Raw genomic sequence first — 13301 nt, 5'->3', positions numbered from 1 at the left:
CTGTTGTCCCACCATAATTTTTTAAAGGTCTATGTTTGCCCCACAGCAAATGGTAAGTTACCTTTATCTTGTGAGCTGTCATCTTTATTATACACTAGATTTCCATAAAATGTTAAGTCTACTTTCAGGCCTTCTTTTGTAGTCTATTGGTTTGATCATCTCTCCATGCACCATTCCACTGTTTTAGTTATAGTGGCTTTATTACATTTTAGTATCTGGTGGGGCTAGTCCCCTCTCATAGCTCTTCTTTTTCAGCATTTTCATGGTTATATTCTTGCATGCTTATTATTCAATATAAACTTAATTTAGTTGTTCAGCACTAAAAAGCAACTTCTTGATATTTTAGCTCCAAAAAAACTGGAATCTTGATGATGTTGAGATGTACAAAAGAGAACAAAGTGGGAGGAAGGATATTTTATAGTTTTCTTTACATAGGTTTTGAACATTATTCAAGTTTATTTCTAAGTGTTTTGTTTATTTTTTAAGCTTATTTCCTTGCTAATGTAGATTGAGTTTCTCTTCCATCAGTTCTTGTATTTAGATAATATTGGTGTATGTACAAGCTATTTTTTCATATTAATTTATGTCTTCTATCTTTTGAAGTAGTTTTATTATTGATTCTCTAGAGTTTTCCAGGTATATTATCATGCTGTCTGCAAATACACATAATTTATTTTCTGTCATAGCTCTAATTGTTTTTCTTTTCTGATTGCATTGACTAATAACACTAATATCACATTAAATCATCAAGGAATTAGTGTGCATTCTTGCCTTGTCCCTGACCTTGATAGAAATACTTCCATTGTTTTGCCATTAAGTAAAATCCTTGATTTCCAATATATATGCATGTATGTAGGTGGATAGATAGATATGTGTATGCATATATGTGTGTGTATGTATATAGAATTATTTTAAGAATAAGTTTATATCTGTTTTTATAACGTGAGGTTTTCTTCAGTTGTTTCTTGGAGCACAGCCTTCTTTCTCTGGTCTCAGTGTCCATATTTTCTTCCTTAGAATGTTGTAATGTAGGACTGCTGTTCAATGTTTAATATAAATAGACAAAGGTGCAGAGTAGGAAACTTATAGATTTTTTTGAGTGTATGTCCCTAAGTATTCACCCTATTTATTGCTTTGAAATTTTCTCTAATTTCTTGTCTCCATTTACTCTGGATTTGGATTACCCCCAAGCCTCTCTTACCCTCATATATTTTTTTTCTTCCTAAGCTATTTCTGTTTATCTTTATATCTGATCTTGGCTTTCTTCCAGGAGTTCCTTTCTCTTCCTCCTTTTTTTGAAGAGTTATAGATTTATTCCATCATTTACAAATACTCTTTTGTTATTTCATGGGATTTAGGTGAAGAGGAAGGATCCACCTGTCATCTTGATTTGGTGTCCTGTTTAAACCTCTGATGTGGGCTGATTAATTCATTCCTAATGCCCAGGAATTGCTGAGTATAGCACTGGAAGTCCTGTGTCCCAGTAAACCCCCTGTCCTTGGAAAATAAGAATAGTTGATCACCTTATTTCCATAAGACCATGAGAAAATTATTCTCACTTACTTTCTATATCTGACTTACAGCTTTAACAGCATATTCTCCTATATACTCATGAAGGGACAATTCCGATAACTAATGTGATGAGTGGTAATACGTTTTGGGTGTTGGTGGGGGAGGAGCAATGGAAAAATTCAGAAAATATAGATTTGCAAGAAGGATAATATAAGATTCAAAGCAGTTATATAAAATTATTGCCACTGGACACTTTAAGAAGGGCAGTTTCACTTTTCATTCTCATCACGTCACTGCAAAAGAAAAAAAGTTTCACTGGTGCTCCCACTCTATCCCCATACCTATCATACCCTCCACTTGAGTGTTTTGCTAGTTGACAATGGGTCCACCATATTGCCATGTTATGTATCAAGGCACATTTCTTTTACCAGTGTCAAATCAAGAGTCTTACAATCTTTTTGCACATATGAAACCTACAGTACCAAGAGAAAAACCTCATAATCATTTTTTGTGTCTTTAACCCACTAAAACTATGGAAAAGTTGTACTTACTAAGCAACTCAGAGTAATTAACGTAATTGTGGATCAAAACAGACAAAAGCAAGGAGAGTGTTACCACCAATATGCAAATCAGAAATTAACTCTTTTCCAGCCAGTATTTATTTTGCTCTACAGAATTAAGTAAATGGTCTGAATGTATGGCCACCAGGTTTTCTAGACCAGTCATGACTGAAAAATTCTGTTCTACTGTTGACATGACTTTCCTGCCCTATATTTTTTTATTTGAAAATATTGATACTGTGATTAATTGAAGGGCCAAAGGAGCACTGATGGGTGGTAATGGCACAAAGTGTGTTGAGGGCAGGTTGCTACTTTGTGGAACATGTTCTCCCTCTTGACTCCCTATCTTCCTTTCTAGTTGCCTTGGCTATGTCACAATCATCTGTCCCTTTTCTCCCTTCTACCATGACTTCTTATATGTGCAAGTCAGGTGATAAGACTTAAAACAACCCAACAGTTCTTGCAGGTAATAATTGCTCTAAGAAGTAAAAAAACAAATGAACAAACAGAAATCATGATTTTAGGATTCCATAAGAAAGGACAAGAATTGTATGTCTCTTACAATATGCACTTTATACACTGCACCCAGGGCTGTCATATATGGTTGTATAGCTTGTAGATCATGGCAGGAATTTTGTCCTCATAAGGATTTGTAATAGTTTGATCATTTTGATCAGCTGAGTCAATTTTGGGTTGTTAGGAAAGTATTTCCAGGCTAAGGAGCCTGAAATGTGGCCAAGATGAAAGAGTGTATCAAATCAGAGAATGATGCCAGGAGAGACAGGAACTGCCCTGTGGAGGTGCAAACACATATTGGAGGGTGGTTCAGGGTTTAGCATATGTAGGATGTTCATGAGGATGAAGTGTGCTGAGCTATAATGCTGGGAATGCAATTAATCAGATGTATACCTCTAGACTGGGATCATGGCTCAAATAACAATTTGTTAGCTCTTCTCATAATATTGGCTCTAAAATTAAAGAGTTTGTGTGCCTTTTTCCTTGTGCTACTCAATATGAAGGAAATATTTGGTCCTGTGAAATCAGAGTCTAATAACAAAAAGATTACTTGGAATCTTTTTCCAGCTGCCTGTTTTGATTCATTATGTACTTTGGGTAAACTGCATATGCTGCATTCTTTCAATTTTTTTCAGTTGGTAATATTGCCTTTTCTACTTTTCACACCAACATATAAATGTAATCATTAAAATGATCAGTCATAATCAAAAGGTTTACAGTAGCTACTATACCAATAGGTTATAATAGAAACTAAGTGCTTAGGATACTACCAAGTTAGCAATTGAATTTATGCTTACAGATCAAATCCTGAAGATATAAAAAGAGCTGATTAGAAGTGAAAATATATGGAAAAAGATATGTAAGGTCAAAGTTAATATAGAAGTGAAAAGATAATACTACTAAACACATAAGGAACTTACCATCTTCTAAACACTGAATACACATTGGCAAGTTTTCAAAATATCACTTAGTGAGGAGAATCTGGGTGGCTCAATTGGTTAAGGATCCCAACTCTTGGTTTTGTCTCAGGTCATGATCTCAGGGTCATGAGATCAAGCCCCACATTGTGCTCCTCACTGAGTGTGGAACTTCTTTAAGAGTCTCTCTCTCTCTCTCTCTTAAGATTCTACCCTTCCTTCCTCCCAACTTGTACTCTCCCTCTCTCTCCAAAATAATAAAAATACAAATATCACTTAATGAAAAAGAGTTAATTCAAAGAATGCCGGTTAATAGAATCAAATTTTTTTAAATAAAATAAGGTTACATAAGGGAGAAAAGAGAATCTCAGAGCACAACTACATGGAGAACAGACATGTCCTGGAATATTTCTGGAGTGCCTCCTCAAATAGGGACTAAGACAGAAGGCAAACAATTCAATACAATATGACCAATGCTGAGAAAAACTATAAGAGGACAAAGTAGGGAGCAATTTCATACATGGGGGAGGAGGGAAAGCCTTACAGGGGAAATGTCCCCTAGGAGGACAGTGAATGAACAGGGGACTTGGTCAGCCTGAATTTTATATAACGAAACTAAGGAAATGGAATCTTTTGGGGCATTTCTTTGAAATGTAAATATTTTGAAACCATTTCCCTCTGAACTGCATTTCCAAATCAAATGACATTCTCCATTCTCCATTGTAAGACCTGCTGACTGGTGTCATGAAGGGCTGCTTGTTCATGTCTCTCCAGCTAATCTCTTGGAACTTGAGCACTTTCGAACTACCACCAGGTAAGTCACATGCTTATCAAAGTCAGTTCACTTTGTTCTTAAACTTCATATGGCAGTTATACTTAGCAAATGATATAATTTGATTAAATATTTATGCCAGTTGTACTTATGTAATTAGGACTTTAATTAAATATTAAATAAATCAATGAAATGTAAGTAAAAAAAGAAAAGTCATTATTCCTTTTAAAACACAATTGAATGCTTTGGAAAGACTCCATAAAAGCCAGTCACAAAATAAAAGTATTCTGATGAATTAATTATGTATGGACAATAATTGTATCAGTTTGGGGAGAGGATTATAAAACTATAAAGATTCTGAACTCAGATTGTGCCAAAATTGTATGTAAATATCCATAGGTATTTCCAAAGTGTCTTATATCACTTTAAAGAAACTGATACAGGGACTCCTGGGTGGCTCAGTTGGTTAAGCGTCTGAATTTGGCTCAGGTCATGATCTTAGGGACCTGGGATCGAGCTCTGTGTTGGGCTTCCTCCTCAGCAGGGAGTCTGCTTGACCCTCCCCTTATCCTGCTACCCCTCCCCCTGCTCATTCTCTCTCTCTCTCAATTAAATAAAATCTTAAAAAAAAAGAAACTAATACAAAAGAGTAATTGATTGCTAATTGTAGAATATGAATCATGGCTGTGATTTATAGGAGAAATATTTGGAACTCCAAGCAGAGTTTTCATACTCAAAGTAAAGACCTTGATCCTGGGATCCCTGGGTGGCGTAGCGGTTTAGCGCCTGCCTTTGGTCCAGGGCACGATCTTGGAGACCCTGGATCGAATCCCACATCGGGCTCCCGGTGCATGGAGCCTGCTTCTCCCTCTGCCTGTGTCTCTGCCTCTCTCTCTCTCTCTCTCTCTCTCTCTCTCTCTGTGACTATCATAAATAAATAAAAATTTAAAAAAAATAGTTGAGAAAACCTTTTTTTAAAAAAAAAAAAAAGACCTTGATCCTATATCAAAAGATTGCCAGTGATTGTAGATTTATATACTTTAAGTTCAAAGTAAGAAGTTTGTGGTATTTATGTATTTTTTGTTAATTTCCAATTTAAAACTCTTTTTGCCCAACTAACTAGTCCCAATGGTATTTGAAAAGAGACCTCATGTGGTACGATGAAAAAACACTTATTTCTCCTCCTTATCCATAAGTGGCACAGTTAGTGAATCACTGCGCATAACAACTTGTAGAGGAGGGGTAGGTGTGTTTGCATCTGTGAGGGAAGATTTATAATGAAAAGTCTGCTGAAAATCTTAATTCTGTTTCTGTTGTTATCGTATTCAAGTCTTACTATTTTAACATGAACTTTCTAAAAATTACATTTGGTTCAGTGGTAATGCTGCCAGAATTCGAAAGGGCAAGGCCAGCTGCCTGGGTGTGTGAACTCTTCAGTTTCAGGATCCGTGATAATTGGTTTAAAGTTTGCTATCACAATCTCAAAATTCTTGACACTTTTATCTTTGAATTTGTGTTCTGTGAGTGAAGTCTGGTGGGACAATGGAGCATGTGATCCAGATATATGTGATTCTCTCTCTCTCTCTCTCTCTCTCTCTCTCTGTCTGTCTATTTATCTATCTCAAAATTCCCGGCTGTCCCATGCACATATAGTGTCTGCAATGCCCACGAGCACAGAATTTCAGTGGATCCATTATGCATGGGAGTTTAGCAAGCCTAAAAGTGAATACAAAATAAGTGCGCTATGTCTATGGCCAAGCGAGAACACTGGCAAACTTAGGAGGCCACTCTTTCCACTGGAACCAGAACTTGCTTTGAATATAGCAAGAAGGCAATGGCATTCTTAGGAACAAGAACTGCCAAGGAATCCTACGGTAGGTAGAATGATGCCTGTCCCCACACTATCCCCTCAACAAAGATGTCTATATCTTAATATCTGTAAGCTAGGATATCCTAGGTTACATGGAAAAGGGGGAATTAAGATTGCTAATCAGCTGACCTTAGATGGGACCATCACCCTGGATTATCCAATGATATCCAGAGTAATCACATGGGTCCTTATGAACAACAGTAAAAGAGAAAATAAAACCTGATAGGTGTCTGCAGGAGAAAGACTTACTCTGATCTTTCTGGCTTAGATGATGGAAGGAGAAGCCATGAGCCAAGGAATGAGAGGACCATTAAAACCTGGAAAAGGCAAAGGAAGCCATCCTTCCCTAGAGCCTCTGGAAGGAGTATGGTCCTGCTGACAGCTTGATTTTAGCCTAGTGAGACCCATTTCAGATTTCCAACCTCCAGAACTGTAAGATACTAAATTTGTGTTGTTTAACGTCCGTAAGTTTGTGGTAATTTAATTACAGTAGCTATAGAAAATGAATAAAACCCTATCATATCCCATCTCACTCATATTCCTTTCCTCTCTCAGACACCTGTTTGTGCTAAAAATGATGGCGCCAGAGGAGAGGGAGAGGCAGACACCCCCTAGTGCCCACTTCAGTCCTTCCTTACTTGACAGTAGCTGCTGGTACAGTGGTGGTCAAAGGAACGTAAGCAAGTCAAGAAGCAAAATAAAAACAGTCGGGGGTAGGGGACGCCTGGGTGGCTCAGTCGTTGAGCATCTGCCTTCGCTGCCTTTGTCTCAGGTCGTGATCCTGGGGTCTTAGGATCGAGTCCTACATGGGGCTTCCCTCAGGGAGCCTGCTTCTCCCTCTGCCTGTCTCTACCTCTCTCTGTGTCTTTCATGAATAAATAAATAAAATCTAAAAAACAAAAAAAACAAACAGGGGACATGTGTGAGGCATTGCCACTATTCTGGTAAGAACAAAATACATAGACATATATAAGCTACCGAATACACATGTGATTTCTGTGACTCCCTATGTGAGTTAAATGCTCATGGCCACACTTAAGACACAATCGCAAAATATAAAGACAAATGGCAAAATTCACACTAAAACAGCATTTTAAATATTTCTTTACTTAGAACAACATGAAAAGCAAAGGTAAAGACACCACAAGAAGTTGACAGACCACAAAGAAAGGAAAATGTCTATATTTTTGTACCTTTGGTAACACTTTTTTCTGATGTTTGAATGAGGGTCTCCACATTCTCATTTTGCACAGGGCCCAGCAATTCATGCAGCTGGCCTTGGCCCCAGCAACAGGTGCAGTGCCTGGCATTCCATAAATACTCCACAAATATTTTATTTAAAAAACCAATGAGGAATAACACAATCATAAAGTACAAGCTGAATGAGTTTGGTCTTTCCAAAGCCAATCTGCTCAAGAGGCATTTTTACCCTAGACACACCCTCCACAGGAACATCAGGCTGACTCTGATGTGGCATCTAGCCTTTGGTAGATGTGTCTTTGTGTTTCTAGAAATGACCACCCTGTGACCCAATGCAATAACACCCCACCCTCCCAACTCCGATTCTATCACCTTCCTCTCAGGAGCACCCAGCTACCTCCCCTCCTATGACGGAGCCTGAGATAGGATGGATAGATATGACTTTCCTAACAACTTGTTTAGGATCAGAAGAAATAAAAACCCTGAATAAACCTTAAATCCAGAAGCCCAGAACTTCTAGTAACCTTCATCCTCCTGAAATCCCCTCTGCAGAGACTCAGGACAGCAATTTGTAGTTTTTTTTTTTTTTTAAGATTTTATTTATTTATTCATGAGAGACACACAGAGAGAGGCAGAGACATAGGCAGAGGGAGAAGTAGGCTCCCTGTGGGGAGTAGGATGCAGGACTCAATCCTAGGACCCCGGGATCATGCCCTGAGCCCAAGGCAGATACTCAACCACTGAGCCGCCCAGGCGTCCCTCCCTTTACCCCTTAAGAATGTTTCCCCTCAGCCTCTTCTTGAGTGACTCATCCATTCACTTGTCTCCTTCTCAGGGACAGCCACAGTCCTATCATGAGGTAGCATGAGAGGCCCTTATTATGTAATTTGTTACATTCTTTCCTAGGCCATGCCTAAGACTCTTCCATGTGTCTTCAGATGAAACTATTCTGGGCCCTTCCTGGGTAACAATTCAATCTCCCCAAGATCCTTGCTGCTCTGGCCTTCCTTTAAACTCAGATGGCCACAAAGACACATCTGCCCTTTGGCTGAGCTGTCCCTGATAATTCACCCCAGGGCCATACCTGGACCAGGGACACTTAAGCCCTATGGTCAGGCCCCATGGGTGTTGGACACAGCTTTTTAAAAAAGTGTTGTTCTAGTTGCTTGCCAGTCCTACTGGTTTTTACTGGTTGTAAAATGTTCAGGAAGATGGAAACTGGCAACAGGTCTGGGAGGCAGGCAGGTCTTGGGAGAAGACCAAGGATCCCTGGGAATTTTAGACAACAGGCAATCAATTCCATGAACTCTATAACATCTTTTGCAATAAGAACTACTCAAGATGCTCACTTTCAGTGGGAGTGATAGACATAACTCATTCAGCGCTCCAGAGAAGGTTACTTCATGGGCCATAATCTGCGATGGAGAAGAAGGAGGATGAGTGAGAAGGGGATTGAAGCTGGTCTTAGACATTCCTGGGCTGGAGGTGGGTGTCAGCCAACTGTAGAGTGGCTGTAGGGTGGGGCAAGCTCTGGGGAGGGACAGGGGAGGGATCCCTTAACCTGTATTAGGACTGAGGCTCATGAGAAGGGCCCTGAATAAGATAGGGGAGACTCTGCTGGGGAACGGCCACCACAGATGAGGACAGTGCTACACTCTGTGTAGATGAGGACACTCTGGAAGAGCTACTCTGTGTCTGAGGCACCTGGTGCCTACAGGCATGGGACACACGGCTGCTGTGGCCTGTGCACCTGCTCTCTTTTGCCTCCTTGTTCTTGAAGAGTGGGAAGACTGGTATCCTGTGTTTCAGTAAGTGACTCTAAGGCATTCCCAGACTTTGCTTGGTAGCCCGATTTCAGGAATTTTCAAGATGGTTCCTCCTGTTCTCTTCCCAAATCCCGAAGTCCCCTCTCTTGATGATTCTTTTTTTTTTTTTTCTCTTGATGATTCTTATCTTCAGGTGCTCCTGGACCTCAAGGAGGAGGGAAAAGTCTAGTGGCCTCCACGTGCTCCTTCTAAGGCCTCCCCTGAGAGAGGCCTCTGTTAAGATCAGGTCAGGGACCAAGTGAGACTTGCTTAAGGAATGGGATCCAGAGTCTGAGTGTGCTTTGGGGCTAGATAGGGAATGTCAGTTATTTCCTGGTTCATGTTATGTACTCATAGCAGTGCAGGACATACAGTAGACACTTAGTCAGGAATGTCTCAACACACCAGCAAAGGGACGAATCTCGAACTCATAGAAATGATCTAGGACAGCAAATGAATAGTGGCTTAAGATACTTTTGTGGTGACCATCCCATTACCTGAGACTAAATTCTAGCTCCCCATATATACATTATTTTCAGAATAGTGCTATTCAAGTTTTCTTTATTTTTTTTTTTTATTTTTAAAAGATTTTTACTTATTTATTTATGAGAGACACAGAGAGAAAGAGGCCGAGGGAGAACCAGGCTCCCTGCGGGGAGCCTCATGTGGGACTCGATCCCTGGACCTCGGGATCATATCCTGAGTTGAAGGCAGACCCTTAACCGCTGCCACCCAGGTATCCCCAAATTTCCTTTAAACGCTAATCCAGTCACATTGTTTCTCCTCAGACACCTGTCGTTCAACTACTCAATTCTGCCTCCAGCCACATGAAGTAACAACTTTTTTTTTATTAGGTCCTTAAGTATTTTCTAGAATTTTTAATGTAAACATAAGCAAATTCAAATATATTTTCCAAGCCTCCCCTCCTTTTATGGAAAGATTGTCACATTTATTGTTTTCATGCTGCTTTTTCCACTTGATAACATATATTAAAAATCTTTCCTTATTATTTTGTGTTCTCATTCCTTTTTACTAAGCTGCGTAGTGTTGATGGACATTTGTTTATCCCCCCATCTATTGTATGATAAACAATGCTGCGATGAATAACTTTGTATATACATCATGTCACAAGGGTGCAAGTTTCCTTGTAGCATAAATTCCCATAAATGGAATTACTGACTGAAAGGGTACATGCATTTATAATTTTTGTGGTTATTGCCAAAAGCCCTCCATATGGGTTGTACAAATTTATATTCACACCAGAAATATGTAAGTGCCCGGTTCCCCACAGCCTTGCCAACGGAGCAGAGCATCAAAGTTTTTAGATTTTTGCCAGTGCAAGAGGTAAAATATTGTTTATTATGTAATTGTTTATATATCAGTGTCATCCTTTCCCTTTCACTCCCCACTCCCCCCTGCCTCCCCCCCACGTTCATTTTTAAAGATTTCTTCTAAGTGAATGAGAGAAGGAGGTTGCCTGCCTGAGAGTGCAGTGTCTCACTCTCTCAGGGGAAAAGACCAGCCGCATTGTGTGAGGCCCACTGTTTGGAGCCAAGGGGATAAATGACACGATCCATCCAGACCTGAGCATTGTGTCCTACAAATCCAGGAAGAAATAAAACACCCATCTGGTGGTGGGAACTGCAAGGAGAGTACCAGGTTGTAAATCGCTGGGAAAGGCCAGTCTCCCTCCTCAGTTCTGCAGCACTGTCCAGTAGCTTTGACGATAAATGTCTGATGTGAATCTGTTTCCATCAACAGAGCCATGCATTATAAAATGAGGTTAATCAATGTCATCCAAAAAGGCCATGTGTTATGGCAATTCGGGGTGCGGGCAGGGCAGGGGGGGAGCAGTGCAATAAGGCAAACCAGAACAGATTGGTGCGTTTTCAGACTGTGAGCATAATTTGCATCTGTAATTTTATTCAGCAACTCCCAGGTGGAGTATAAAGAGATTTCCGTTTTTGTTTATCTTGTCATAGATCATGCTTTTGGTTAAATTAGCCTTGCAAAAAGTTTTCTTGACTATTTTGGTCCATCAACACCACCTTTTGGCTTACAAATGTGTAAGAAACTGCTGACATTTTACGAATGACACCTCCGTGTGATTACCCTCCACTTCCTACGGCATCCCACCATTCTGAAGGAAGGAGTGTTCCTAATTTAAAATTAAATTAAGCGGCTTCCTATGGTAACCTTAGTCCCGAGTTTCCCCAGAGCATTCAAGCTCAAGCCCTGTTGAAATTATAATAAAGGTTAGCCTGTATTAAGTGGTTAGTATCAGGCCATTTACTTGTGTAAAATTATGAATCTTCACAGTAATTTTATGAGACAGGAATGGATAGCATCTCCATTTTAAGGTGGGAAACTGAGGGCCCCAGGGTCAAATGACTTGCCCAGTGTTTCTACAAGATGGGTAGAGTCTGGTTTTTAATGTAGATAGTCTTGTCCCAGAGGCTGGAAAGTTAGAGACAGAGAGAGAGAGAGAGAGAGAGAGAGAGAGAGAATTTCTTTAAGTAACTGCTGGACTTTATCCAAGGCTCATTTAGCAGACTCAAATCTCTTCCCTAACCCCCAAATTTTTTTAAATTTTTTTTTTTTATGATAATCACAGAGAGAGAGAGAGAGAGAGAGAGAGAGGCAGAGGAAGAAGCAGGCTCCATGCACTGGGAGCCCGACGTGGGATTCGATCCCGGGTCTCCAGGATCACGCCCTGGGGCAAAGGCAGGCGCCAAACCACCCAGGGATCCCTCAAATCTCTTCCCTAACCCCCAAATTGTTAATAATTTTAAAATCACTAAAATAAGTGTAATGTTGAAAATTATACCTTTAGTGTGACCACCACAAAACAGTTTTTAAAAGATTTTATTTATTAATTCATGAGAGACACAGAGGCAGAAAGACTAAGGCAGAGGGACAAGCAGGCTCCCCACAGGGAGCCTGATGCAGGACTCAATCCCAGGACCCCGGGGTCATGACCTGAGCCAAAGGCAGACCCTCAACTGCTGAGCCACCCAGGTGCCCCAAAACATTTTTTTAAATCGCTTTTGCATGTCATCTTTCAGTCTTTGAACACATATTTTACGTAGTTGTAATTATAACAATCATAGTAACTTTATATGCTGCTTTTTCAATTAATAGTACCTCATAAGTATTTTCCATGCTGTTACATAGTATTCATAATTATTTTTAATGACTTTATAGTATTCTATTCAGTTAAACTACTAAATTGGATTAACTATTCTCCTATTGGATTCACAAGATCATTTAAATTCTACAGCCAGAGGTAATAATGGCAGTAAATATTTTTTTTTTGGCAGTAAATATTTTAACATTTATAGCTTTATGCTGCAATTTGAATTACTACCCTAGGAGAAATTTCTAAAAGTGGATCAGAAAGCATAAATGGCCATCCATATTGCTGCTGCCATGGCTGTGAATGAGCCTTCCATTTTCCCTACAACCACACCAGCAATGGCAATTACCTACTTCAAAGTAGGTGAGTTACTTTAGCAGATTTCAATGCTGAGTATGAGTTATTTATTTTTATTTCACTGATAATTAAAAGCATAGTTCATCTGAGAAATAATGAGGAATACATTAAACAAATAAACTTGTCTTCTACTTTACATCATTCAGGTTCCCCGCTCCCCATCCCTGACCTTAACATCTAAGTTAGGTCCTAAGAGTACTGCATGTGATCAAGGACAAAACAGTTTTCTTAGCTTTCTGCTGTCATTAGAAAGTAATGAAGCATGTTCTGACCTTGGCCCAATGCCCTTGAAGGACCTGGGCAATGTTTTTGTTGCCAAGATCTCAATGCATCATTGAGTGACATCTGCTGTTCAAAAAAATTGAGTAAGTGGGTAAGAACATGGTTCAAAGGTGAAACTAGAAACTCATTATATTTAACTCATTCTAATAAGAAAAGATGCAAACACAAGTCCAAATTGGCACTAAAGTGAATATCTACACTTTCCTCCATGAAAAACCATCTACATTGATTTTTTTTCCTTGTGCCATTAAAGGTCAGAATGAAAAATACTTCGCCCTTTAAGATTGTCCCATAAATAGGCTAGTTTTTGCTGAGAGTAAGAATTTTCCCATACAACCCTAATATCTTATTCATCTTTTCTCCTCTGCAAACAC

The 13301-nt window shown here is 39.5% G+C and overlaps 1 long non-coding RNA gene across 1 annotated transcript in view; it reads left to right on the top strand.

The window, feature by feature from the left end:
• The window catches only part of LOC112644700 (uncharacterized), a 295980-nt gene that overhangs the window by 126496 nt on the left and 156183 nt on the right, over nt 1–13301 (top strand). The window contains exon 2 of the long non-coding RNA XR_007401034.1: nt 4233–4319. This is a non-coding gene — a long non-coding RNA (uncharacterized LOC112644700). The remainder of the gene's footprint in view (nt 1–4232; nt 4320–13301) is intronic.

Source organism: Canis lupus, chromosome 1 (assembly GCF_003254725.2).
Source record: "Canis lupus dingo isolate Sandy chromosome 1, ASM325472v2, whole genome shotgun sequence".
Taxonomy (NCBI): domain Eukaryota; kingdom Metazoa; phylum Chordata; class Mammalia; order Carnivora; family Canidae; genus Canis; species Canis lupus.
The sequence above is the reverse complement of the archived record's forward strand: the minus strand, read 5'-3'. Positions and strand labels throughout refer to the sequence as shown.